This window comes from Aquarana catesbeiana, linkage group LG06, assembly GCF_042186555.1.
Source record: "Aquarana catesbeiana isolate 2022-GZ linkage group LG06, ASM4218655v1, whole genome shotgun sequence".
NCBI lineage: Eukaryota > Metazoa > Chordata > Amphibia > Anura > Ranidae > Aquarana > Aquarana catesbeiana.
The window spans coordinates 299,829,760-299,856,202 of NC_133329.1; the positions used below are offsets into that span (position 1 = coordinate 299,829,760).

Sequence of the window (26,443 nt, forward strand, 5' to 3'; positions counted from 1 at the left end):
AAGCCAATGACAACAGGTTTGTAGAAGCTGGGCTTCTTATAGTCTATGGACGGAGCTGTGGGTGGGGCTATGGGTGGTGATAAGGGAAGAAAAACAATGCTGCAGCATCCCAGGAAGTAGTGTGATCCATGGGCATAGAACTGTACAGTAAACATAAAGACAGAGCGGGATGCAGCCCGCACACGAAAAACGGTAAGACAAATACAGCAAGTATATATAAAAGGAAAGGAACTATAAATCAATGAAAAAATATGTATAAAATGGAACAAAACAGTCAAACCGTACATTGCTCCTCAGTAGCAGATGCTACTAAAAATTAATCATTTAAAAAATGATCACTGGATCAATATATGAGGGTAACAAACAGAATAAAGTAAATAGGTATACATGCGCGTGCATGCATGCACGCACAGGAAATAACCACAGGCGCAAAAAAAAACAAAAACACATAGATGCAAAAACAAAACAAACACACATAGATTCCAAAAAATGCATAGATGCAAAAAAAATAAAAATGCATAGGTGCAAAAACAAAACAAAAAAAGCATAGATGCCAAAAAACGCATAGATGCAAAAAAGCGCATAGATGAAAAAAAAAAAAAAACGTCCATTGGATGAATCATTATGTGCACACGCATACACACACATGCACACATCCTATAGGAAAAACAGAATACAATTAGCCAATGGAGGACATACCTAAGGGGAATATGGGCACTGTATAATGAGCATACATATGAAAATGAGGATGTAATGGTGAATGAAGTTCTATAGTATGGCACTGATTTCAAAATCCTCATTTAACCCTCCAGGGGCCAAAACATCCAAAGAGAAAATCCAATACATCTCTCTGTGGCAAAGCTTTCGGAAACGCTCAGGTGGGGGGAGGTCTCTAGGCATTGCCTCAATAACCCAAACCATTAGACCATCAGTGGATTAATTATGGTATTCGAGATAGTGCCTAGGGACACCATGAGTGTCTAATCCATCAGTAATGAAATGGCGATGTTCGCCAAATCACTTACATAATGGTCTGATAGTACTCCCAATATAAAAAAGGCTGCACGGGCATGTCAAACAATAGACTACATGGTCAGAAGAGCACGTGTGAAAGCCCTTGATAGGGTATGTTTTATCTTTCACACAAAAATCCTTCTAGCCATGTTTAACAAACGGACAGGTCTTACATAGCGGCTTGCGGCATTGATACATGCCCGAGATGGCTAGAAAGGTTGGAAGGGAATAACCTGGGGGTAATGGCTTACCCTTAAGTTTACTAGGTGCCACCTTACTTTTAATATTAGGGGCCTTTCTATAGGCAAATTTGGACTTATTAGATAGGACAGGAAGAAGGTGCTCGTCCCAAAGCAGCAAAGGCCAATGCTTTCGCACGATACCCTCCATCTGTCTGTAACGAGAGTGAAATTGGGTAATAAATCGCAAATCATCCTTATTGTTGTCAGCATGGGTGAGAGGACGTGGTTGGATAGGTGCATCTCTGTAGTGAGAGTAAGCTGTTTGCACAATATCAGCTGGAAATTCTTTGTCAAGAAATTTATCTTACAAGATCTTACTCTGGATGTCATAGTCACTGCTTCTAGTACAGTTCTTTTTAAGTCTACAGTATTGGCTTTTAGGTATGTTATTAAGCCATTGGGGGTGGTGGCAGCTTTTATAATGAAGAAAAAAGTTTCCCTCTGTTGACTTAGTAAAATTCCTAGCATGGATCACCTTTCCAGCGAATAGTTCCAAGTCAAACCCATATTATTGTTGTTGCAATGTGCAACAAAATTAGAAACTGTAGATGCATTACCATCCCAAATGATGATCACATCATCTATATACCTGCCATAAAAAACAATGTGGGAAGAAAAGGGGTTGTTATGCCAAATATGAGACGATTCCCAATACCCCATGGTAAGGTTCGCATATGAAGGTGCAAAGTTTGCCCCCATAGCTGTCCCATTAACCTGTAGGAAAAACTCATTGTCAAAACTGAAATAGTTATGGGTGAGACAGAAGGCAGTAGCCTGTACAATAAAGGAGGCTTGCCTGGGATTCAGCATAGGGTCCTTACACAAAAAGGATTGTATCGCACATAGTCCCATATTGTGCAGTATAGAGGTATACAGTGATTGAACATCAAGGGAAACCCACAAATAGGTGGGTTCCCAAGAATAAGGGGAGAGAAGTTCCAACAGGTGGGTGCCAGCTCTAATATATAACTGTAGGGATTGGGCAAGTGGCTGAAGGAACTGGTCTACATATTGTGAAAAACCACTTGTTATGCTTCCCATGGCTGCAACAATCGGTCGTCTGGGAGGATTTACTAAATTTTTATGCACCTTAGGCAGGTGGTAAAATTATGGGGTGTAATGAACAGCCTTAACCAAAAAAGAAGCTTCCTGTTGAGTGATAATATGGTCGCTAAGTGTATCCTTAACCAGTGAAGTGGCCTCTAAAGTAAACTGGGGCAATGGGTCAGTCTTTAACTTGATGTATGTGTTGGTATCTGACAGGAGTCTAGTAGCCTCTGCAACATAATCAGCTCTATTTTGTACAACTATTCCCCCACCTTTATCCGCAGATTTAATAACTAAATCAAAATTGTTGGCAAGGGCATCGAGAACTTTCTTTTCAGAATATGTAAGATTATGAACCATCTTGTTTTTACTTTTGGCTGAGTTTCACATATCCTGAATCTCTGCATATATGATACGATAAAAGGCATCAATGCAGGAGCCCTTAGACTGAGTAGGGTAAAAAACAGATACAGGTCTGAATATTGTGTTCTAAATGGATGGGGAGGTCATGAGGTACTGAGTATACAATATTTGATCATTTTCAAAGTCCTCAAAGGGGGGACCAGAGGTTGTGTACTCACTACTAGATTCAGTATTATGGAAGGCGACGTATAAACGTATTCAAATACTTGAATAAAAGGAAGGGATTGGGCTGGACGGAAGGAGCAAAATTAAGACCCCGATTGAGTAGTGAGATTGTAGAGGCTACTGCCTTCTGTCTCACCCATAACTATTTCAGTTTTGACAATGAGTTTTTCCTACAGGTTAATGGGACAGCTACGGGGGCAAACTTTGCACCTTCATATGCGAACCTTACCATGGGGTATTGGGAATCGTCTCATATTTGGCATAAAAATCCCTTTTCTTCCCACATTGTTTTTTACGGCAGGTATATAGATGATGTGATCATCATTTGGGATGGTAATGCATCTACAGTTTCTAATTTTGTTGCACATTGCAACAACAATAATATGGGTTTGCACTTTACCTCCGTCATGGATGAGAAAAAGTTGGCCTTCCTTGACTTGGAACTATTCTTCACTGGAAAGGTGATTCATGCTAGGAATTTTAGAAGCGTCACACAGCGGGAGCCTCCCTCCATGCCATTATGGATGCAGAGCGGCCCGAGGAGAAGAAGATAATAAGATGCCGACGCCACGGAGGAAGATGCCAGACAAGAACACCGGAGGAAGAACCAGAAGAACCAGAAGAAAAAGAAGATGGAGGAAGAAACTGAAGGAAGATAGAAGAAAGAAGAAAGAAGATAGAAGAAAGAAGAAGCATTTAAATAAAGGAATTGTCAAAAACTGTCTCTTGTCATTTTTAACATTTTTGACAGTTTTATAGTGAAATGGTAGGGGTACTTTTGTACCCCCTTACCATTTCACACAGGGGGGAGGGCCGGGATCTGGGGGTCCCCTTGTTAAAGGGGCTTTCACATTCTGATAAGCCCCCCGCCCGCAGACCCCCACAACCACCGGCCAAGGGTTGTGGGGATGAGGCCCTTGTCCTCATCAACATGGGGACAAGGTGTTTTGGGGGGCTACCCCAAAGCACCCTCCCAATGTTGAGGGCATGTGGCCTTGTACGGTTCAGGAGGGGGGCCGCTCTCTCGTCCCCCCCTCTTTTCCTGCAGCCTGCCAGGTTGCGTGCTCGGATAAGGGTCTGGTATGGATTTTTAGGGGGACCCCACGCCATTTTTTTAAAAATTTTGGCGCGGGGTTCCCCTTAAAATCCATACCAGACCTGAAGGGTCTGGTATAGATTTTGAGAGGGACCCCACGCCATTTTTTTTTTTAATTTTGGCCGGGGTTCCCATTAATATCCATATCAGACCTGAAGGGCCTGGTATGGAATTTAGGGGGACCCCCCCCCACATCATTTTTTTTTTACATTTTGGTTCGGGGTTCCCCTGTGGGGAATTCCCATGCTGTTTTTATCAATGAACTTTTATGTGTATTGTCGGACCGGCAATTCATTAATAGCCGCGAGTAGTTTTAAATGACTTTTTTTCCTTTGAAATGTCATTTTGCTGTCAGGCTGTTCTAAACACGGGAAACATGCGCCCCTTTACAGGCATGCTATAGACACCCCCCAGGTACGAAAGGGTTATTACACTTTTATTGTTTCACTTTAAGCATTATTAAAATCACTGCTCTCGAAAAAACGGCCGTTTTTAAAACTTTTTTTCGCATTGATCCTTGTCCCCTGGGGCAGGGCCCACGTTTCCAAACACTTTTTATGACAATAACATGCATATAAGCCTTTAAAATTAGCACTTTTGATTATTCATGTTCGTGTCCCATAGACTTTAACGGTGTTCGCAAGTTCTGGTGCGAACCGAACATGGGGGGGTGTTTGGCTCATCCCTACTATCTAATAAGCCCAAATTTGCCTATAGAAAGGCCCCTAATATTAAAAGTAAGGTGGCACCTAGTAAACTTAAGGGTAAGCCATTACCCCCAGGTTACTCCCTTCCAACCTTTCTAGCCATCTCGGGCATGTATCAATGCCGCAAGCTGCTATGTAAGACCCATCGGTTTGTTAAACATGGCCAGAAGGATTTTTGTGTGAAAGGTAACACATACCCTATCAAGGGCTTTCACACATGCTCTTCTGACCATGTAGTCTATTGTTTGACATGCCCGTGCGGCCTTTTTTATGTTGGGCGTACTATCAGACCATTACGTAAGCGATTTGGCGAACATCACCGTTTCATTACTGATGGATTAGACACTCATAGTGTCCCTAGGCACTATCTCGAATACCATAACAAATCCACTGATGGTCTAATGATTTGGGTTATTGAGGCGAAGCCTAGAGACTTCCCCCCACCTGAGCGTTTCCGAAAGCTTTGCCACAGAGAGATGTATTGGATTTTAAATGTTTTGGCCCCTGGAGGGTTAAATGAGGATTTTGAAATCAGTGCCATACTATAGAACTTTATTCACCATTACATCCTCATTTTCATATGTATGCTCAATATACAGTGCCCATATTCCCCTTAGGTATGTCCTCCATTGGCTAATTGTATTCTGTTTTTCCTATAGGATGTGTGCATGTGTGTGTATGCGTGTGCGCATGATTCATCCAATGGACTTTTTTTTTTTTTCATCTATGCGCTTTTTTGCATTTATGCGTTTTTTGTTTTGTTTTTGCATCTATGCATTTTTTTTTTTTGCATCTATGCGTTTTTTGGCATCTATGCTTGTTTGTTTTGTTTTTGCATCTATGAGGAGCAATGTACGGTTTGACCGTTTTGTTCCATTTTATACATATTTTTTCATTGATTTCAAGTTCCTTTCCTTTTATATATACTTGCTGTATTTGTCTTACCATTTTTCATGTGCGGACTGCATCCCGCTCTGTCTTTATGTTTACTGTGCAGTTCTATGCCCATGGGTCACACTACTTCCTGGGATGCTGCAGCATTGTTTTTCTTCCCTTATCACCATCCATAGCCCCACCCACAGCTCCGCTCATAGACTATAAGAAGCCCAGCTTCTACAAACCTGTTGTCATTGGCTTGAAGAAGGAACCAATCAGTAGTTCCGAAAACGCATCCCATTTTGATGGCATATTTCCTGCTTGCGGTCCATGCTGGTTGTTGTCCCCTCCTCTGATGTCTTTTCTGGGATTCATTCTCCATACTGACTCAGATGACACGATTGCTTCACCAGTGTTCCCAGAGCCTGGGGTGTTCACCTGCTGGTTATCCTGGGGCCTTCTGCTGCTGCATATCGTTATCCCTGGGAAGTTGTGATACACTGGGACCTCCTGATGCCGGATCACCTGCTTCATACATCCATGTTATGCCTCTTCTTATCCTTGATTCTGTAAGTGTTTTAATCTTGTTTGGGGATATTAAAAGTTTTAATTCTGCACTTAGAGGCGCCTTTTTTTCTTTTATTAGGGAACACGGTTAACCCCTTGATCACCCCTGATGTTAACCCTTTCCCTGCCAGTGTCATTAGTACAATGTCAGTGCATATTTTTACCACTGATCACTGTAATAATGTCACTGATTCACAAAAAAATGTCAAAAATTTCAGTTAGGTGTCCGATCTGTCTGCCGCAATGTCGCATCCCATAGCTGATCACTGCCATTGCTAGTAAAAAAAATAATAATAATGAAAATGCCATAAATCTATCCCCTATTTCATAGACGTGATAACTTTTGCGCAAACCAATCAATATACGCTTACTGGGGTTTTTTTACCAAAAATATGTAGCAGAATACATATTGTCCTAAATTGATGAAGAAATTAGATTTTTATCATTTTTTTATTGAGTATGTTTTATAGCAGAAAAAATAAAATATTATTTTTTTCCAAAATTATAGCGCAAAAAATAAAAACTGCAGATGTGATCAAATACCACCATGAGAAAGCTCTATTTGTGGGGAAAAAAAAGGACATAAATTTTATTTGGGTACAGCTTCGCACGCCCGCGCAATTGTCAGCTAAAGTAATGGGGGCAAGGGGGTAATCCTTCCGGTCTTTAAGTGGTTAAAGGAGCAGTGATTTCAAGTCTAAAGTAAAAATGAAAAATTCCTTTCAATATAGTGCCTGGGGGGGGGGTCCCCTTAGTCTGCCTTGGGGCCAAACTGATGGAAGAGGGAGGAGGAGTGTTAAATTTATTTGCATATTTACATACAATAACAAACTAAAGCCAATCTCCAGCTCACACTTTATAATCAGTTACAGCAATCCGTTTTTATCTTTTTGTAATAAAGGTTTTGCATGAATAAATAAAAGCTAATTATTCTAATCACCTCTGCCAGTGTTAAGTGGTTTATCTCATCCATGTAAACTGATACATTCTGCTGGTGAGCTTGTGCTGTAAAAAACAACAGACGTGATGGCTGACTTACCATATGAAAATAGAAGAAAGAAAGCATAAGGCTAATGCCCTGTACACACGGTCGGACATTGATCGCAAAATCCGACAACAAAATCCATGGATTTTTTCCGACGGATGTTGACTCAAACTTGTCTTGCATACACACGGTCACACAAAGTTGTTGGAAAATCCGATCGTTCTGAATGCGGTGAAGTAAAACACGTATGTCGGGACTATAAATGGGGCAGTAGCCAATAGCTTTCATCTCTTAATTTATTCTGAGCATGCGTGGCACTTTGTGCGTCGGATTTGTGTACACACGATCGGAATTTTCGACAACGCATTTTGTTCTCGGAAAATTTTATAGCAAGCTCTCAAACTTTCTGTGTCGGAAATTCCTATGGAAAATGTGTGATGGAGCCCACACACGGTCGGAATTTCCGACAACGAGGTCCTATCACACATTTTCCATTGGAAAATCCTATCGTGTGTACAGGGTATTAGGCTGGGTTCAAACAAGCTGCGGCCGCAGCTCACAGCAGGGGGTCTGTTGCATCCCTGTGCACTAATTCAGGTGCATATCAGGTCTGAATTTCTGCTTAAATTCACACATGATTCGGAGCTAAAGACACACAGAACCCTATCCAAATGCAGACCGTGGCCACCCCGGAGGTGTGTGAACTGGCTCCATTGAGAGCCGGTTCACATGATCCTGTCATGCAATTTGGATGCGGGGAAACCCGCATGCAATTTGCATAAGTGTGAACCCAGCCTAAAAAAGGAAAGGAATAGAATTGGTAAGCCGCAATATAATAAATGTTTGCTTTTGGGATTAATACCGCTTTAATGGGGTACATTTTGGACATTGATTAATCAGATTAAAAATCCTGGAAAGCAGTGGTGGCTGGTGGGTTTTTCTTTTGGGGGGGTGCCAAATAACCCCCCCCCCCGGGCAGCCAGCGGCTCGGCACTACTACCACCCCCCGGCGGCACAGCATTGGTTTTTTGAAACTGTCTTCCCATCATTAATTGCTGCTGTGTACTTTTTCACTGGCTCAGGATCATTCTGCATGCTTCAAGAGATACATTTCATGGCCACATTTCCCATTCTTATTATTGAGACAGTTTTGTTAACACAATGACGTTAAGCTAACTTAACCTTCAAACCACTACTGCCAGCCACGGGATGGAAGAAGATAAATTAACATTTCTTTCGGCAGCTTCTTGGTCTGCCTGTAATCAAGATATTGAGATTGATGGATGCATTCTAGGCATACAAAGAACAGAATAAAGCCTGTTTGTGCCCTAATAAACTATACTTTTTCCATTTTAGTGCTAAATAGTTAACCAGGAAGCAAATAATTTCAATTTTCTATTCCCCAAATAGGAAAAGGACCAGTACTATGGGTTGTGTGAGTTAAACCGAAAAAGAGGCTATGTTATTTAGCAATCAAGTAAAATTGTCACCATCTAATTGACCTAACCAAGTTCATCAATTCCAATTATATGGCAACCAGAGGCATTTAATGTTAGGTAGGGCAAGCTAATTAAATTGCAATAAATATTAGTTTGCATTCTAGTAACAGCCAGCGTCTAATGAATTAACTGCTAATAGCTCATTTATTAAGTGCCAATTACATGCTGGTAGCAGACAATTTGAAAGTAATAGGAAAACTTTGTCCTTTTTTGTTATAAGAAATGTCCTCCAACTTTGTCCTGATGTGTATTACATTCATTAGATCAAGTCTAAAGCTGATTGCTTGAATGAGTTTGCATCCCTGTAGCATAATATGTTTGTATGAATGCTGCATAAGCATAATGTTTATATTATGCCCAGTCATTAAATATAGCCACACAATCTAAAAGAAGATGTGTTTTTCTCTGTCCACTGTTCCCTGCCTCTAGCTCCTGAGAAGAACTTGCTAAGAGGTTTTTTTCATATTCTTTGGCTTGATTTTTTACAGTTATGGTTTAATAACCATTTATGTAAATTTCATGCAAGATAACTAACAGTAGGGTATGGGATTTCTTGAAGAAAATTAAATTCTGTAAATTATGTGTCTATAATTACATGCTAAAAAATCTGTATGTTTGACACAGACACAATCCAGAACAGTCCTGGGAAATCTTGAAGTAATGACAAGCATGACTATGAGTGTAAATACTTAAAAAAAAAACACTCTTGCCAACTTGTATATAATAAAACAAAGTTTGTAAAATTTTTGAGGGTTTATTTTGATGGGGCTGTCATAGTAAAAAGCTAATGTTTTCCTACCTGCAGACCCAAGCTCCTCATGGGGGTTTCCAAGGCTTTTGTATGGTACTTTGCAGAAATAATCACTACAGTTAGTTCCTGGTCATCCTAGATCTAATGAGAATCTCTGGGATAGCATCTGTTTAAAATCTAACTAAAGGCAAACCTTCTTTTAGTTGTGGAGTGGAGAGGAATTAGAACACCTGTCAGTTTTTTTGTTTTTGTTTTTTTTTGCTGTCTGTAACCCCCCATTAGGAAGATTCACCCACTCTATTTGTTATGTTTTCCACTATCACCTAAGTGAACGTGAACTAAATCTGGTCACTAGAACAGTACTAGGGGAGAAATTTCCCAATGGGAACACTATTTCTGGTGACAATCACGGATTCCATCACTGTGGAGGGATTTCCTCTCACTTCCTGTTTTGGATATGAGACAAGAACTGAAGGGATATTTTCTCGATGGGACACAGATGGCAAAAAAGCTGACAGTGATTATCGATCCAAAAATGAAAAACAAAAAGTTTTACCTTTAGTAATTTAAGAGTCTCTGTTCCCTAGTGTTTCTAATTCATAAATCTTTGAGTTAAGTAATTCTATAAAAAATAATTCCACTTGCCGTTTCTTTTCAATAAATACAAGTCATCAAATATACTGTATAGGACTCAAGTAATCTTAATAAACAGCCCATATGCTAATTTGTGTTAGGATGGTTTCCAAAACTGCAAGTGCACATTCTTTAAACACCAGGATTTTCACTTCCACTCAGCTGTCCACTTGTGTCTTGAAGGGGTACCTCCTAGTTTGAAAAAGAAAAAAAAAACAACTCTAGTTACTTTGTGAGAGCTAAAGCTCACCTTTCCATTCCCTCTAGCTTCCAGTTGTAGTTCAAATTCAATTTAACTGATATGACTTAATAGGAGTGAGGAATTATCACTTTTTTCCCATGATTGTATAGGGCAATTACTTTTCTATTTACAAGGAAACAATTGATACTATTCAATGTGTTGTGTGTATACTTTTTTCTTTCTAAATTTTATTAAAGTTTTAACTGTAAAAAAAGGTTTTCCCTCAATGAATCAAATAGTAATCCTATCAAAACATAAAAGAATGGTTCGGTGCATTTTAAATAAACATTGATAAAAAATAATGTTTTTTTTTTACTTTGTGTTGTATTAAATTAATTAGGGTTTACAGGGTCAGAGACATGGACAATTTCCATGCCCCAGAGGTTGAAAGTTCACTCGCATTTACATCCTCTAAAATTTTATGGGAGGTGCAAAAGATCTAAATTTTTTTGCACAAGGCTGCTGCAGAGAAGAGATCCTATGCTTTTTTGGTCCCCTTTTTTTAAAAACATTGACTTGATGCTAAAACATACGAGCTAGATTCAACATAGGGAAGCTGCACGCTTGTGGTCCTCATTTTAAATTTTTTAGCAAAATGCCTATATTACTGGATATTCATAAATCCACCTAATCTGGATTGAATCCTCTTTAAATCAGATCCATGTGCCCTGATGTGTTTGATATGAATAATCTATAATCATAGAAGAGTTAAAAAATTATAGATTCACTAGTAAATCTCAAGTCAGCTCAAGCTCCATGCCACAAAGTAGTAGAATGTTTATCAAAAAACAAAAAATATTTACATGTTGGTTTATTTCTATTCTTCTAGATAATGAATACTTCAGATTTAAGGAGAATTACTTTGTATGAAAATACAAAACTCAGACACCTATTTTTTATAAATACTTTTTTTTTTGGGGGGGGGGGGGGGGGGGGAGTGTGAAAACCAGACTATTTCCCAACCCTGTTTTATATTCTCGATGACAATATTTTGATTCTCTTGAGTAAAATCGCCAAAATAAAGCAGGAATGAATTTGACACAAGCCATTATCTTTTCAGCTAGATTAAATTAATTACAATCATTATGCAAACACAACTTTAGCGACTTAGTAATAGAAGATAACTCACTGAGAGTGTATGCTTTAGTTTTTTTCACTGAAAAGACCCTGCGGTCAAAATGGTTTATGTACAAAAGCCTCTATTTCTATACTGATCTGACAACGTTTATAATTTTCACTCAACAACATAAATACTTCTCATTCATGAGTATATAAGTAAATTGAATGCCCTAGAAGACACATTGTTGTAAGGAGCAGGACACCAAATTTTAGTAAATCTTGTAAGTTGTAAGCTTAAGTTTCTAAGTAAATTGAAATCTGCTGGAAACCTTTGAGACAATAAACCTTCCAACCATAAAAAATTACATTGCTTTTCAGAGAGAACTATTGTATTTTATGTTCTCTTAAATATTACAGGATTCACCAAAAGATAGTGTTACCACTTCCTGCCCGGCCTATAGCAGATTGACGGCCAGGAAGTGGTTCTGTTATCCAGACTGAGCATCATATGATGTCCAGCAGGATAACATGTCGGCACGCACCCACTGGGGACACATAGCATGACGATCGCGAGTGCGGCATGTCAGTCTGACACGCCGCATCTCCGATCGTGGTAGGGAGCCTCTGACAGAGGCTTCTTACCACATGATCAGCTGTGACCAATTACAGCTGATCATCGTGTGAATCAGGACGGCATTCCTCGGTTCACGCTGACAGGGAGAGACAATCGATGTCTCTCCCTGTCAGAGGGGGGTCTGTGCTTTGCTGATACTGATAGCACATTGATTATCAGCACAGCCCCCATCCAGGGGCGGATCCAGGGGGGGCAACGGGGCAATTGCCCCCCCCCTAGAAAATAGTATTAACTCCAAGGCTTTCTCCATCCGCCACCTCACCAGATTTGCATTACGAGGCTTCTAAATGCAGCTGCAGGGACTTTATTTCTGCTTCCCCTGGCTCTCCCAAAGTCCCAGGTAGCTTAAAATTTATTCCCTGGGCCCCATCAGTTCATTTAGAGGGGGCCAGTGGCATCACTATGGGGGTCTAGAAGCGATGTGACACCGGGGCCGCTGCTACACGCTGGCAGATTTGCAGCACAGAGGTGCGAGTGTCACTTCACTTCCCTGTCAGGTGGAGTGATCTCCACCCGACAGGAGCTTCCTAGTCCCGGCTGGTGTGACGTCACGATTCAGAGGCACGCAGGATTGAAGACAAAATGGACTTGTAGCTAGCTCAGTGCACTGCAAGTGAGTGAGCACTTAGCTAAGGAATTGTTATGTTAATTAGCTATTGCGGGCATTGTTATGTTAATGAACCACGGCGGGCATTGTTATGTTAATGAGCTATGGCGGCCATTCTTATGTTAATGAGTTAACACCTTCTGAAGAGGTTAACGCTTTGGGGGAGGGGAGGGGGGTTAAATCATTTACAATGGTAATTGTAATATGGCACATGGAGGGGGTTAATGTACTCACTAACCAGTGGCAATTAACCCCTTTGTGCTGCATTAATGACAGTGGCACCATCAAAGTTAATTAACCCCTTTTATGCTACAGCATGAAGGGGTTTATAAACACTGCCACTAGTGCCACTAATGCAGCACAAAGGGGTTAATTAATTGCCACTGGTCAGTAATACATCAGTGAGTACATTAACCCCCTCCATGTGTCATATTACAATTACCAATCATCATCATTATCATCATGATAATCACACAGCACAGGTGCGTTGAGCCACAGCACCTGTATTGTGTGATTATCATGATAATAATGATAATATAGAATGACAGAAAAATTCATCTTTAGGTTTCATTCACACAGAGCTTTCTTTTACTGGCTTGGGGATGCATAAAGTGTTACATGCATCCCAATGCCAGCATCCCATTTATTTCTACTGAGACACACAGCCGCTATATCCCAATATGTCATGCGTGCGGATCCCAGAATGCAGGCAGGGTTTATTCAAGGACCCGCACCAGCATGTCATATTGGGATATAGCAGCTGTGTGTCTCAGTGGAAATAAATGGAATAAAACCACCCCGCTAGTGGCCAAATAGCGGCACTAAAACGGCGCTAAAAATAGTGCTGCTTTACCGCCGACGCCCGCCCCAGTGTGAAAGTAGCCTTATTTTCTGGCAGTGCCCCTCCTGAGACTAGACTCTGGATCCGCCTCTGCCCCCATCAGATGTGCCCATGAGCTGCCAATCAGTGCCAAACAGCTGCCAGTCAGTGCCCCCTCAATAAAGACTCTCATTGCACACCACAGTGCCAATCAGTGCCCATCCCAGTGCCAATCAGTACCCAGCAGTAACACTTGTCAGTACCTCATCATCAGTGCTGCCCATCAGTGCCATCTATTAGTGTCCATCAGTGCCATCTGTCAGTGCCAATCAGTGCCACCTATCAGTGCCCATCAGTGCCGCTGATCAGTGCCACCTGTCAGTGTCCATCAGTGCCGCCTATCAGTGCTGCCTATCGGTGCCCATCAGTGCTGCATATCAGTGTCGCCTATCAATGCCCATCAATTCTACATATCAGTGCCTCTTCATCAGTGCCCATCAGTGCCGCCTCATCAGCGGCTGCCAGTGAAGGAGAAAACAACATTTTATGACAAACTAAGAAAAACTTTTTTTTCAAAAATTTTGGTCTTTTTTAGTTTGTTTAGCAAAAAATAAAAACCCCAGAGGTGATCAAATACCACCAAAAGAAAGGTTTATTTGTGGGAAGAAAATGATAAAAATGTATTTTGGGTACAGTGTTGCATGACCAGGCAATTGTCATTCAAAGTGTGACAGCGCTGAAAGCTGAAAGTTGTTCTGGGCAGGAAGGGGCATTGAAGGGGTTAAGTAAGTCTGAAAATGATCATTTTAAGGTTCAGAATCCCCAGTACATTGAAGGGTGAGACCCTTTGTAATAATACACTGCAAGATCACAGACATAATAAACATTGCAGATTTTCCTGGAAATTGCCTTTAACATTTTAGCATCCACAATCTGTACATTAACACATTAACATCCTTAAACTGGATATACACTGGTAACATTTTAATAAAATGTCTTAGGAAAATTCATACAAACATTTTCAGAACAGTTTAATGTCATTTGAAAGATTTTGTTTGCTTTTAACATTTGATTTTCAAATGATTGGACTGAATGAGAACCACATACACTATTAGAAATGTGTACATTTGAGAACATTTTTCCATTCTGCTCCTTCAAATCTTTTAATTGTTGCGGTAAAAAAGTGAACAAAAATAACCCCACTAATAAGAAAAATGTACACGTGTTCTTACAATTAAAAATGTCAACCAATATTCTACAAGTGTATATCCAGCTTCAGGCGCAAATTCCTATTAAATGAATGTTTATCCATGATCCACCTGTGAATTTGTTGTATCAGCTGTGAGTGTTCCTAATTCGGTGACTGTACTCTCTCTAACAATCAAAAAGCAGCCAGTCTGTTGCCGATCATGTGATCGCCTTGGGAGCCTTTTTTGGTGATCACATGAAGTTTAAAGGTTTGATTACAAACAAACTTATCCAGATTGCAGGTGACACTCTGCCTCTGTACATTTTCTGTGCACATAAGGAAGTTTAGGACTAGAAATGATTACAGTCAGGACCGTTTTTAAGGCAGGGCAAAAGGGGCAGCTGCCTTGGGCCCCATCATTGTTGTGGGGCCCAAAGCATCTGCCTCATGCTTGCCAACTATCCCAGTTTAAATTCCCTTGAAGTTTTTGGTCCTGTGCTGTGTCCCAATATCTCAGTGTGAAGTTCTGTTACTAATGCTACCCCGCTCTGCCCTATTGTCATGTACGGATGACTCACCTGCAGACCCTGTGTTTACATGTAAATAACCTGCATTGATATGTAAATAGCGGCAGAATTAATATGTAAATAGCCATGGACAAACGGCATTGATATGTAAATTGAGGCCGCATTCATATGTATATCATGCCCCATGAGGTCATATTCAACATCACTTCTGCTGAATGCTGCCCATTTGGAAGATAAAGGTGCTGGAAAGTCTTGCCTACAACTGTGGTCATTAAGCCTAACATCATTCTGTTCTGCAAAGGTAAGCAAATTGGAGATGGAACCCTGAATTTTGGTGCATGTGAATATGCACATCTCAGCAGATGTGTGAGGGTGTCATTAACAATTAAAGGGCAGCATATTTCAATGGTGTCAGGAAAGCGATTTTGCATGCGTTTCCGACACACACAAATGTGAATGCAGGCTAAATGTCTCAGTTACATTGGTGGTCAGTGTAAATCTTCTCATTACATTGTGGCTTGGTGTACAATCCTTTCATTCACACTAGTGGCCAGTGTAAAGGTCCCCTTTACATTGGCGTTCTGTGTAAATCCCTTCTTACATTGGTGGTTACTGTGAATGTTCCTATTACATTGGTGGTCAGTGTAAACCCCATTACATTGGTGGCCAGTGTAGAAACTCCTCTTTATATCGGTAATCAGTAACAAAATCCAAACTTGCATTTATGGTGAGTTTTGAATCCTCTGTTACATTAGTGGTCCATGTAGAATCCCCCTTTAAATTGGTGGTGCATGTAAATGCCCTCTTACATTGGTGGCCAGTGTAAAAATCCCCCTTTATTGGTTGTTGATATAAAATCCCCCATTACATTGGTTGCAAGTGTAAATTCTTCATTAAATTGTTGATCAGCGTACATTTCCCTTTACATTGGTGGTAAGTGCAGAATTTTCATATACACTGGTGGTCGGTGTAAATCGGCCTTTATATTGGTGGTCAGTGTAAATCTCCTCTAACATTGGTGGTCATTGGAGGTGGTGTGCAGGCAGTGAGGAGCCAAATAACCAATCAGTGAGCAGTAATGATGTGCACTAACCTCTTGCAACCAATCATTGAGTGGTAAGGATATGCAGTAGCCTCTAGCAACCAATCAGTGAGCAGTAATAATGTGCAGTAACCTCTAGCAATCAATTAGTGAGTGGTAAGGATGTCCAGTAACCTCTAGCAACCAATCATTGAGCATTATTGATGTACAGTAATCTCTAGGAACCAATCAACAAGCAGAAGCCATGTGCTGTAACCTCTAGCAAATAATCAGTGAGTCATAATGTGTGCTATAACCTCTAGCAGCCAGTCAGTGGTAATGATACACTGTAACCTTTGGCAACCAATTGCAATCGCTGCCTGATCTGATTCACTAAACTGATTTTAAGTCCAGCTACTATTTTGTCTCAGAGCAGGTGGAGAGCAAAATTGCATAGGGGGGACCAAGAAAATGTTTGCCCAGGGTCCAATCAATATTAAAGACGGCCCTGATTTTAGTAAGACGGTGCCTTGTACAATTCATAAAGTTATATCTGACCCTGGAGGTCGGTATTTAATAGTTGTTGCTGATATATATACGCATAAAATGGTGCTGGTAAACATCTATGTTCCCATTCCTGATTCAGATATTGTATGATTGCAAGCTAGCCCCTTTTATGCATCTTCCCCTGTTGATTGCAGGTGATTTCAACGCCATCTTATGTGCCGCCCTGGATTCATCTAATGCGTCCAGGGCGGCGTCAGTGGATTTGGCTGCTTGGGCGGACACGGCTTCCTTAACAGAGCTGTGGAGATGGAAGAATCCAGCCACAAGGAGTTTTTCCTATTTATCAAAAACGCATAAATCTTCCTCAAGGATAGACTTGGCATTTGCCAATCCCCCCATGCTGCAGCTAGTACGGGGTGCAAATTATCTAGCCGGAGGTCTCTCAGTTCATACACCCCTGTCTGTGCATTTGGGTCTGCCTTCAAGGCTCGGGGGGGAGCATGGAGGTTGAATCCGGGTTGGATAGAGGTGGAATCAGTGTCTTCACAGGTGACACCATATGTGTCCAGTTACTGGAAGGACAACCTTGATTCAGCTCCTTTGGCTGTTGTATGGGATGCCTTCAAGGCATGTATGCGGGGGCAGTACATTTCGGCCATTAAACAAGCCAGGAAAAGTTTCAATAGCAAAACACAAGAATTGCAGGAGGCAGAGCGGGCAAACGAAGCAGCTCATGCTCATGACCACTTAGATGTCACATACTTGGAACTCTTGGAGGCGTGTTGTCTGTTGGCGTTGCACTTCACAGAGTTAACACATACTTCTTGGACAAGGAGGGCTGAATCCATCTTTGAACAGGGTGATAAAAATGGGAAATTATTGGCCATTCTAGTCGCGGAGCAGAGACTGCAGACCAACATACCATGTATTAGGAATGACCAGGGTATTCTTCTTACAGATCCCACTGACATTTTGGATACATTTGTGGAATATTATAGGACCCTATATGCCCCTATACCTACTTACAATGTACAAGAATTAGAGACATTATTATCTTCTTTAGATATCCCTATGCTCTTGGAGGCTGATAGGACTGATCTGGAGGCTGAGATAACAGAAAAAGAGATTGAAACAGCCATCAGATCTTTTCCTCCGCACAAATCCCCAGGGCCTGACGGGCTATGTATAGAATGGTATAGAGCACATCTGAATGCCCTAGTCCCGCGACTTAAATCTCTTTTCCTCTTCTGTCTTGAAAATAAGATTTTACCGCATATACTGTTGGAGGCTCAGGTCATTCTATTACCTAAAGCGGTGAAAGACCCGTTTGCATGCTCCTCATATAGACCCATAGCACTGTTGAATCAAGACTTGAAGATCTTGACTAAGATATTGGCCACAAGACTGTCAAAAGTTATTACTAATCTAGTGTCCATAGATCAAACAGGCTTTATTCCACAGAAATCCACAGACACAAACCTGCGCAGGCTGTTCACACACCTTCAAATTAAACATGTTAATAGGGGGGCAAGGGTGGTGGTGTTCCTTGATATGGCTGAAGCGTTTGATTCTGTGGATTGGAACTACATGTTGGCAGTGCTGCGTCACATGGGGTTTGGAGACGTATTTAGGACATGGATATCTTTGCTTTATAGTAGGCCAAAGGCAGCTATCAAATTGGGCATGTCTGTATCACAACAATTTACAGTGGGCAGAGGAATGCAACAGGGATGTCCCCTTTCGCCTTCACTGTTCGCTCTGGCGATAGAGCCCCTAGCTATAGCACTCCGTAAATCACCAGATGTAAAGGCGCTAGAAGTGGGAGGCATTCGTGAGTGTACTGCTTTGTACGCAGACGATATGCTTCTCTTTTTACAAGACCCAGGTCCATCTTTGGAGGGGGTTTTTAAGATACTGGGAGAATACTCAAGGTTTTCGGGGTTATGTGTGAACTGGGAGAAGTCTAGTGTAATGGCCATTGATCCGGGTGCTCAGGCTCTGGCGACACAACAGGTCCCCATTGCCTGGGTATCACAGTTTAAATATCTTGGTATTCATATAACACCCAAAGTGAGTGACTATATGTCATTAAATCTTCTTCCAGTACTGGCCAAGATAAAAATACAGCTGGAGGCTTGGAAGCATTTACCACTCTTGCTTATTGGAAAGGTTAATCTCATTAAGATGAAGGTTTTACCGGTCTTCTTACACTTTTTAAGGAACTCTCCGGTCTGGGTCCCAGCATTGTTTTTTAAACGTGTGAACAGTATGTTTGGGTCTTTCCTATAGTCCGCAACACACCCTAGGATTAGCCTTAGGACACTGCAGGAGCCTTGGGGACAGGGAGGGCTTGCTCTTCCGGACCTATTTAAATATTTCATAGCTGGGCAAATGGTTGTAGCTAGGCGATGGTTGCTTCGTGATGATGGGGATGCAGCCAACGTGTTGGAAGCGGCCTATATGGGGTCATATGAGAGCCTATTCTTTTTGATACATAGAGGCACCTCGGCACTATCATCTCCGACTGACTTGATGCGCGTTACGATTTGCTCATGGGACAGAGCGAAGGTGCTGATGAAGTCTCAGTCCGATATGTGGTCCCCAGATACCCCCTTGTGTTTCAACCCCAAGCTGCCGCATCTGGGTACAATACCTGACCCAATCATATGGGCTAGAGTAGTTGTAAAACAATTGAAACACATAGTGGGAGGTAAAAAAACTACTTAATTTTAATCAACTGAAGAACAAACATGGGTTGCCCAACTGGTACTTCTTCCGTTATTTACAACTAAGTCATGCGTTTAAGACACAATTTGGATCAGATTCCCTAGAAATAGGATTATCCCCTTTAGAGTCTTTACTGTGTGAGGAAAACTTAAAAAAGCCCTTATCTGAGGTCTATAAAGGGTTATTTGTTGAAATGCCAAAAATGCTTATTAAATGTAGAGACACATGGAGCGCTTTAATTCCCGATTTCGGGAGAGATGATTGGGATGATATGTGGAACCACACGTTTGGGACTTTAGTGTCAGCTAGAAACAGACTTATTCAATTCAAACTGTTGCATAGGATATATTATACCCCGGCAAGGCTAGCTAGCATATATGGCACTGATGCAGGTGAGTGCTGGCGCTGTGCGTACAGCCCAGCTGATTTTGACCACGTTTTTTGGCACTCTGGGCACTGGGCAACTGGGCACTCCAGGGAGTTCTGGATGGGGGTTATTCGCACTGTTCAGAACTTACTGAAAATACCTATTCCACTCACAGTGTCGGTATGCTTGCTGGGCTTGGTGGAAGGGATCGCACCACGAAAAGCTCAGAGGACCTTGATCTCTATTTCTTTGTTTTATGCCCGTAAAGCCATTATATGTTATTGGAAGAGGTCTGAGTCACCAGCGGTATCCTTTTGGAAAGACATGGTAAACAAGGCATTGCCTCTATACAAAGCTACATATCTGAGTAGGGGCTGCCCCACCAAATTTGAGAAGGTGTGACAGTGTTGGATTGATGCTAATGAGACTTTAGCATAGAAGCTGCATATGATAGGACCCGACTGAAATTATAGTTATATTAAAAGTTCTAGGTCCAGGTAGAATGCTTTATTTCTAAGAATTTATGGTTACTGTCACCAATATCATGGAACTGAATGTGTTCATATAATGTAATGGATTGTTGCACGAGCTGGGGGGAGGGGGGGGGGGGTTGGTTTACAAGTTACATTCTGTCTTGTATGTATGTTAAAAATATGTGAATAAACATAATTTTTCAAAAAGACGGCCCTGATTACAGTATGTAAAAAAGTTAAAAAGTTTGATCTAAATATGTTATGTGTAAAATAAGCAAAATTTATGTTTTCACATCTTTTTCTAATGTCAAATTGTAGTAATAAAACAGTATAGCAGGGGTCTCCAAACTTTCTAAACAAAGGGCAAGTTTACAGTCGTCCAACTTTAGTGGGGCCAGACAGTGGCAAGTGGGACTAGAAAATGCCTGAGCATCAGTGGGAGTAGAAAACTTCCTACGCTTAGTGGTCAGAGGGTGTAAATAAATTACACAGCACATGTGGTCAGTGGGAGGAGAAATAGTGTCCATCATTGGTATTAGTGAGAGGAATAGTTTGCGATTATTAGTATCAGTGGGAGGAAAAGTACCCCGTCAATTGTGTCAGTGGGAAGAATAGTGTCCTCCGCCACAGACCCCCACAACTAGCTCCAAAGAACCCCCCATTTTGAGGGCACGGGGCCTGGTACAGTTCAGGAAGGGGAGGGGCGCTCGCTTGTCCCTTCCTTTTACTGACCTGCCGGGCTTCATGCTCAGATAAGGCTCTGGTATGAATTTTTGGGGGGACCCCACACTGTTTTTTTTTTTTTCACATTTTGGCATGGGGTTCCCCTTAAAATCCATACCAAACACGAAGTGCCTGGTATGGATTGGGTGGAGGGGGGACCCCACTCTGTTTTTTTTCTGAATTTTCTATCGCCAGTATTCTCTTGTTTACATTTCAACTTGGAGCGGGGAACTTCCTGTCCTGGCCAGCTTCTTAACAACCAGCTATTCTTCACACAGAATTCATATTGGTCGGTCATTTTTCGACCGATCCAAATTGGAATCATTACGAAAACTTGGAATTAGTTTGAAAACGAAAATATACTAAATTAAACAAATTTCAACAAACTATTTCATTTGGAGATTCAGATACATCCGAATCTCCGAATACCAAAAAATTTGTCAGAATTTATATTCGGACCGAAACCAATTGTACATTTCTATCCGTCATAATGTGTCCCATTCCATGCCAGAGGCTTCCACAAGACATTCCCAGCCATTGACCTTTATATCCCCAAGGAAGGAATGTCCATTAATGAATAGAGTTGCTGCACTTTACTGGTGGTATTAAGGGAATGGCATAAACAGTAACATCACATCGACATACATTCCAGAGTCACTTGACAATACATGGTCAATCATATTTAGTGTACAATCCTCAGCAGTCACATGTGAAAGTATTACACAGCACATTAAGCAGCCATCTCTCTTTAACAGTCCACAGTTCTACAGTTCCACCCAGGGTCATTAGTACTCATAGGAGTGGGATTTCTGTAGACACCTCCTCCATAGGTACACCTTTCCCAGGACCCTCCAGGGAAATAGCCTCACTCAGAGAACTCTTGGCCTGGCCTAAAAGTGCAAACCACCCTAGCTCTCACCTTTATAAGGGTCAGGAAGTCCACAGCCGACTCTCCTGGGTGCAGATCTACTCCTCCCCAGCCGCCAGCCTTGTTTATGGCCTTGGCTTTGCTGGATACATTTGGTGTGTGTTGTTTTGCTCCTATGCCCCAAGTGCAGTAGGGCTCCACACAAACTGGCTTACTGACTCCTGACATCACTGCAGGACTAAAATGGGCCTAGCACCTGATGACACTACTTTCTGTAACCCAATATCATGCTTGAACAGACCTAGCGACAGACTAGTTAACTGCACCTGCCTACAAGCTGTCAATGCATAACCTGCTGTCAGAAAAAAACAGAAAAAATGGCAGCTTTCTCTTCTAAAAATCTATGGTGTCCATTTATGAAGCAGTGGAAAATATCCACTGCTCCATTCTCTGGCACTCACAGAGGAGATCTCTCTCCTCTGAGTGCCAATTTATGAAGTGGTGTAGATCGCTTCTCCTTTTGTGAAGTGAGGTGATCTACAAACACTTCAAACAGTGGAGAATGCCCCCTGATACTGGAATCTCGTGAGACTTAATGAGATTACAATACCAGAAAAACACTGAGGTGTCCGTTTATTAAGTGATAAATTATCACTACTCAGTACACAGACTGCCCACCTCATGTTAGTAAAATAAATAGCCCCCCTACATAATATATCTATATATACATAAATATGGCAGGGGGACATGGTTACTGTCTTGGGGGTCCGATCGAGGTAGAAGGACATTAATAATCTTCCTCCTTCCTCCTCAGTTCCCCCGGGATTCTCTCTTCCCTCCCCCACCATTCACCACCTCTTGATGGTGAATCAGGGAGGGTGAATTCTGACACAGATCGCCAGTAAAATGCTGAGATCGCAGCTTCATAAATTGGCCGTTTCTGTGTCAGACAATGACAGCTTCTCAGTGTGCGGAGATAATCGGCAGAGAACATGGTCTCCCCGATCATCTCTGTTTCATAAACCGTTTATGAGCTGAGATCAGCAGCGATCCTGGGGATCACTGCTTTTCACAGTTTCATAAACGGACACCTATATGTGGTAGCTTTTGCTTACATTTGCTTGACTTTTTTTCCCTGTTGCCTGGCTGATGCACTGAATAGTTATTCTAAATCCTATGCAGAAAAATTACTTTCTGCAATATATGGGTATGTTATTAGGTGAGGCATGTTTTGTAGAATATAATGGCTTTGCTTGGCCTTGTAGAAAATAAAGTCTAATTGGATATGAATAGCCCCCGTGCTCCAAGTAACCATTTACCCAAAGAAGCTAGAATATATAAGAAATGGTACACAGCAATAAAACACTGCAATGAACGGCACAATTGCAAACAATATGAGGACACAGAAATGAACTGTCTTTGTAGGAGATAATTAATCAAGCTAAGTAACTTCCGAATATGCTTATAAAGCATTTTTCTACTTTTTTCTACCTAATTAAAGCTGCTTGCTGAAATCTGTTGCAAATTACATCGCAAACACCCCGACTACTTGCAAAATGCACATTCTCGGTGAAAGCGTGATACATTTATTGTATGTATGACAACAAAGGAAATGAAAGCTGACACTTCCAGTCTCCCTTTGCACTTCCTGGCTTCACTCTGGATATTTATCAATAGTTCAGGACTCCGGAACAAAAGAAATGAAGAGAAATATTACACTTTATTACAGTTATAGTAATCAAGAACTACATTGAGCCAGAAACAGGGGACAATTCCAGTATAATAAATCTCTGTGCTAAGGAAAGAAGTCTAAAAATAATAACTTTTACAGAGCCAATCCATTAAAAAAAGAGTCTTCATTTTGGCTGGAGAGGTACAGACTTGGTCCCTTTTAAGTGTATCAAAGCCCCCAAAAATTGTATATATTGCAGACTACCAGTCTACCAGAATATCCTATAGTTAAGCCAAGTCTAAAAGGCTATTAAGGACAACTGTAAATACTCAGTAGAGGGTCATGAAAGCCGGCCATATATGGATTAAATTTTGATTGGATTTTTCCTTACTCAGTGCTGCAGGCTATAGCCTGCAATGCTTGTCAGTGTATTCTGATCACAAGGAAGTCTCCCCGCTGTCAGAATACAACAGCTCAGCAGGAAGGGTTCCCCCATTCGCATGGCGGAATCAACTCAGTTCTTTTTTGTTCAACCCACTGGACTCATCTATGGGCTGTTTTACACTGAAAATGAAAAAATTCAGTCTAACACTCTTTATACATTGAACTAAATGTGCTAGTGGGCAAACTAGGATATGCATATGAAATAAAAGATAATGCCAGGATGCTTTAGAAAGGCATGTTTGAAATGTTTCAGTCAAAAATACACCTTCCTTGTATCTCAAATTTGTATGCAAAAACAGAGACATACAGTCCTCCAAGAGACAAAGGTGAAAAGCCTGAGCTTTCCCTACAGACTCTGCTTATTGTGAAGTTTGCATTTCCCACAATGCCGTTCTGGCTAGAACATCATGTCTAATATTCAATTGGCCTTTAAGATTTTTTTCCCTAGAAGATTGAATGTGCTGGTATAACACAGATGGTATAACACTAGAGACAATATACACGCAAACATAATAAATATTGTAAGAGATTATGTTGCTTGATATACTGGTTATAATCTTAAAGTTCTGGATAAAGACACAATTAATCAATATAGTATTACATCTGTATCACAAAACCCTGTTCTGGGATCTGATGGTCATCTCTGCACATTTGTTTATTCTATAGGAGTTACTTACAGCATACAGCTCACAGGTTAATTTAATTCCCATGTGCAGCAAAAAAATATCTTCAGACAGCTAGGTTTTCAGAAATTTAGAGTAAAAAGTTAGAGCTGGAGGTTGTTTGTAAAAATTGAAGTTACATGATTGAGCATGCACAACAGCATCATTTATAGCAAAGAAATAGATTTCTAAAAATATATTCAAATAGGAAATATATATACAGTATTCCCTCATAGTGACTAGGGATGAGCCAACATTACCTGGGTTCGGTTGCTGAATCCAAACCCCCCATTGAATTCAATGGGAGCCAAATTACACAGGGGTCTTGGCACTGCTCTCAAGTACATGTACCAACACAAAACTTTTTTTTTAAAATCATGTTTGGTGGGGAGCAGTGCTTTTTAATAATGCTTAAGGAGCAACATTAAAAATGCAAAATTCCTTTAAAAGCACACCTGGGGAGTATCCTTAACCTGCCTATGAAGTGGCGCATCTGTATGATAGCAATCTACTACAATAAAACTAATACTTTCGAAAAAAATTGCTGTTTAAATTGCCATATATGACAGCAATGCTTTACTTTTTTTTGGATCATCTATACCAGACCCTTATCCTAAACGGTCATGTTAATATTTGGGTAATGACATTACCCAGAAGATCCCACCCCTTTGTTTATACTTAGCTATCATCTTCCAGAGCTCTCGTTTGCAGGTACCTCTTACTCACTCACATGGGGGGGCTGGTATCTGGGTCACCCCCTATTTTTAAAGTGGGCTTCCAGATTCCAAACACCCCCCTACCTGCTGACCCCACAACCACCAGATCAGAGTTATGGGGAAGAGGCCCTTGTCCTCATCAACATGGGGCGAGGTTCCCCTGTAAAGTAACTTTCCCGTGTTGAGGGCATGTGGCCCGGTATGGTTCTGGAGGAGGAGGTTGCTTACTCATATCCTACTTTCCTGGCCTTCCAGGCTGTATGTTTCGATAAGGGTCTGGTGTGTATTTTTGCGGGGATCCCTACATTTTTTTCATGATTTTTGCGTGGGATTAAAATCCATACCTGACTCTAACGATCTGGTATGGAAATTGGGGGGACTCTGCACCAACTTTTTTTGTTTTTTGTGCTAGTGTGGTACCCCACCAGTGTATTGGTCCAGGATTCTCAACCAGGCAGGTTGAGGGGCTCCAGGGTATTTGCTTGTTTGACAGGAAACTGGCTTTTCAGTTTCCTCATTATTTAGTAAGGTCCATTTTGGAACCTGGAGCCTGGGGATTTCTTAGAGATCCGGGTGGGATGAAATCCTCAGTCCTGGGTCCATGTTTTGGGACTCACCGGCGCACTGATTGTTCAGGTGTGTGTGAGCCTGATAGCAGAGTCAGGACCATGATTCTGGGCTCCACCTAGAGAGACAGGAGGTCTCCAGGAGTCCAGGCTTACAAGGGAGAACCCAGGGAGTGCAGGTGTGCACTGAAGTATCCAGAGAGTGCAGGTGTGCACTGAAGTATCCAGAGAGTGCAGGTGTGCACTGAAGTATCCAGAGAGTGTAGGCTGTAAGGTAAAAGCCAGAGACCTGAGTCTGAGGTCGCTAACAGTAGTCAGGAGAGCTCCATGTGGGAGCCTGAGCAGTGGTGCGTCTGCTGCTGAAGAGAGCAAGGTGGCTCGGTATTTTTGTTTGCAATGCTGCATGTGTAAGCCAGGAGGCTGAATATCCTTTTATTTAAAGCTGATGGTGAAAACCCCCTGCGAGGGAAACTACTTTTGTTTTCATTTCTGGAACTTTGATTTTCTTTAATAAAAGTGGGCCAAAAAAGCCTTGAAAAGGAATCATCTGTGTGGACTGTTCTCGCTAGCGGGTGCTACACTTGAGCTAAACAACCTCCAAACCTTACATTTTCT

General features: G+C 41.4%; 1 protein-coding gene across 1 annotated transcript in view; it reads left to right on the plus strand.

The window, feature by feature from the left end:
• LOC141147766 (uncharacterized) overlaps positions 1-26,443 on the plus strand; it is a 441,336-nt gene that overhangs the window by 239,957 nt on the left and 174,936 nt on the right. The gene's annotated exons all lie outside the window — the stretch shown is intronic.